The 3,600-nt window shown below is 46.6% G+C and overlaps 1 pseudogene; it reads left to right on the forward strand.

The window, feature by feature from the left end:
* The first annotated feature begins 140 nt into the window (after positions 1 to 140).
* LOC104915408 overlaps positions 141 to 3,600 on the forward strand; it is a 5,105-nt pseudogene continuing 1,645 nt past the window's right edge.

The raw sequence follows: 3,600 nt of genomic DNA on the forward strand, positions 1-3,600 counted from the left end.
TTTATCACATAGTTTTGAACTGGCAAAGACATCCCAGCATCAGGCAACAGAAGAAATGCATCCTGGATGTCACCAGACCCTCCCTGGCGTTATGCATTTGATCTTACTTTTGAATCAGGCCAGCAGCAACTCCATAACACGTATCCCTGCCCTCTCTGTTTTCTTCAGATATACCAAGAGAAGCTCCACTGCGGTTAACAAATGGGCCAAACCGCTGCAGTGGGAGAGTTGAAGTTTTTTACGGCCATCAGTGGGGAACCGTGTGTGACGACAGCTGGGACATAAGCGATGCTGAAGTTGTTTGCCGGCAGCTGGGCTGTGGGAGGGCTCTATCCGCGTCAGCTTCGGCTTCTTTTGGAGAAGGGTCTGGCCCTATCTGGCTGGATGACGTGAATTGCACGGGAGCTGAAACTGCCCTTTCCAAATGTGAGACCAGCCTGTGGGGAGCCCATAACTGTAAGCATGGAGAAGATGCTGGTGTTCTGTGCTTGGGTAAGTCTCATTTACGCCATTTCCAGATCGAGGCTTAAGGTACGTGGAGGGATGCTTGAAATGCATCTCTTGAAGTGCCCTCTTCCTGTCTTATAACTTTAAAACCAGAGTACTGAAAAAAGAACGTGCTTCTGGTTGGATGTGTGCAAATCCAGTGGTGTTCCCCTTTTCTCCCTATTCCCAAACTCACCATAGTGTTGTGGTGCTGTAGTCCAGTGCTTGATGTGCTGAAGAATTCGATTTTGGGACTCTTTACCATGAATTCAAACTTGAGACTCCTTCCTGTATGTGCTACAGATAAATCTGATAGCATTGCAGGACTGCTGTGAGTCGCCCTGTTATTGAGAGCAGCGCACAACCAGCTGGGTTTCTGTCATTTCACTCTCAAAACATCATGCTCTGCATTTGTTTTTTTTCCTCTTCCGGACAGACACATTAAAAGTTCTTGCAGAAACCTAGTTATTCTACTTTCTCTTCCCCTCTCCTTGGTAAAACCATCTTCAGCAGATCTGTTTTCTTTTCCCAAAGTTTTTTCAATGTCTTCTCTGAAACCTGGACAGATCAGACAGTTTCCCCAAAATTGTTGCACAGTGTTTATTTGCCACTGGAAGGAAACCCTGACCCAACTACTGTTTATAGAATCAACAGTCTTCTGTTTCTTCGTCATGCACATTGTTACCTATTCATTGCATCAACCTCCTGATAAGAATGTTATATCCCTTCTCAGCCGCTTCCTGTCTCCTTCTTGAGAAATGTTTTTGAGCCTCTTCTTATCTCCCTCCTTCTTCCTGGTTTTCTCCTTGGCATATTTTTTCTAATCTTTAATTGAACTGAGGCTTTAGCTGCTGATTCACACTGAAGCTTTGCTTTGGATTTCTCGTAGCCAGCACTCCCTTTTATACTAAGCCATTTTTCTCTTGGATCAACATGACACTTAAGAGTTTCATTCTCAGTCCTTTATATAGCTCTGTGAAGAACTGTCATTTAATTAACTCTTCTCCCTCCTATGTTCAGTCATTTTATCCCCCCCAGATGGTACACTTTTGAATTGTTCTCACTGGAGATAACCTGTTTCTCTACAATTGCTTATCCACATCTGGAGAATGCCCTGTGGATTTGCTGTCTGAGCACAGATACCTTTCTGAATTCATCACTGTCCTTTTGCAGCCAGTGAAGACTTAGCGCAGCACATAGCAGGATTTTCCCCATCCTGATGACATGCCCAAAGCAGATTAAAGGATGTGCAACCCAATAATGCTTATTTCCTTCCTATGACGACAAAGGGAAATGACTGTCCTCTGTGGAGTTGTAAAAGGGTGGGTTCCCTTGCCAACACAACTTGTTTTGTGTCATCTAAGATGTCCTGTGGTGTCCCATCCAATTTCTAATTGCAGACATGGAATAATGCCCCCCTCCCAAGGTCCTAAGTCAAGTCTGCCAGACTCACTGGATGTCTGGAATTCACTGGATATGTCACATACTACTAAGTATAAATGCTCAGGAAAGAAAATAAGCCACTGAAAGATGAAGTCTGGCTGAGGTTAATCATATCCCGGTTTTCTCACCATGATCCTGGCGAGTGTCTTTTCCCTTGGGCAGTGGAGTTTCCTGCATTTGCTGCCTGGGCACTGCTGCCTTCCTGGTAAAGGCAGAGAGAAGAAGGCTTCAATCACCTCGTGTTTGGGAGTGAGAAGCAACAGGACGTTTATTTTCCTTAGTTTGGCCAGCACTACTTCTTGACCTTTGGGTCGTGTGTGAGGAAATCCAGTAGCATTGAACCTTCTTCTCCATGCTTGTCCCTGGACGTCATGCTAAACCAACCAGCGTGCACAATGTTTCCTGATGTGCCTGGAAGGAATGTCTTTGCCAAAATAACTTACCTGTTTTTTCCTTTGTGTTTCAGATATTCCAGAACCAGCCCCAGTCCGACTGGTCAACGGTTCAAATTTCTGCTCTGGGAGAGTTGAGGTGTTTCATGAGCAGCAATGGGGAACCGTCTGTGATGACAGCTGGGATTTAACAGATGCTCAAGTGGTCTGCAGGCAGCTGGGCTGTGGGGAAGCCATCTCAGCCCCTGGCTCTGCTCGGTACGGACAAGGAACTGGAAAAATTTGGTTGGATGATGTGAACTGTGCAGGATCTGAAATTGCCCTTGCTGAGTGCCGAGTCAGGCCTTGGGGAGATCACAACTGTAACCATGGAGAGGATGCTGGTGTGGTGTGCTCAGGTACTGTTAATTCATGTAATCACAGATGTGCAGAGGTTGGAAGGGTTCTCTGGAGATCCCCCTGTTAGAGGAATTTTCTCACAGTAGTTTGCACAGGAAGGCATCCAGGAAGGTTTTGGAGATATCCAGAGACTTCATAACCCTTCTAGGCAGTTTGTCATGCTCATAGTAAAGAAGTTCTATCACATGTTCAGACGGAACTACCTGAGTTCCACGTTTTGCCCACTGCCCCTTTTCCTGTTGCTTGACACTACCTGTAAGAGCCTGGTCCCAACCACTGAAACTTGCTCATTAGATATTTACAAGTTTTGATAGATCCCCGCTCAACCTTCTCTTCTCCAGGCTGAACAAGCCCAACTCCCCCAGCCTGTTTCCTTAGGAGAGGTACTCCAGACGTATAAGCATCATCATGTCAACCAGGAAATGCTCCAAAAGCTCTACACCCTTCCTGTGCTGAGGGTAGCAGGCCTGGACACAGTACTACAGATGGGGCCTCAGGAGAGCAGAGCAGAGAGGGCCAATTCCCTCTTCCTCCCTTCTACCACCCCCTGGTTGATGTAGCCCAGGGGACTGTTGGCTTCCAGACTGTGAGCACTCAATGCTGATTCTAGTTAAGCTTTTCACCCACCAGAACTCCCAGGTCCATCTCTGGAGCCCTGCTCTCAATGAGTCTTTGTCCCAGTCTGTATGCAAATCTGGGATTGCCCAACCCAAGTACAAAACCCTGCACTTCACCGTGGTGAGCATCATTTGGTTCCTATAGCTTGTCCATGTTCCTGGGACTTCTCGTGTTTTGTGGGTTGGTGCTCATGTTTCTGTGATTGCTGTCGTTTTTTGCCAGGTATTACAGAACCAGCTCCCATCCGGCTTGTGAACGGCCC

This window comes from Meleagris gallopavo (genome assembly GCF_000146605.3).
Source record: "Meleagris gallopavo isolate NT-WF06-2002-E0010 breed Aviagen turkey brand Nicholas breeding stock chromosome 1 unlocalized genomic scaffold, Turkey_5.1 Chr1_random_7180001955873, whole genome shotgun sequence".
NCBI classification, from domain to species: Eukaryota; Metazoa; Chordata; class Aves; order Galliformes; family Phasianidae; genus Meleagris; species Meleagris gallopavo.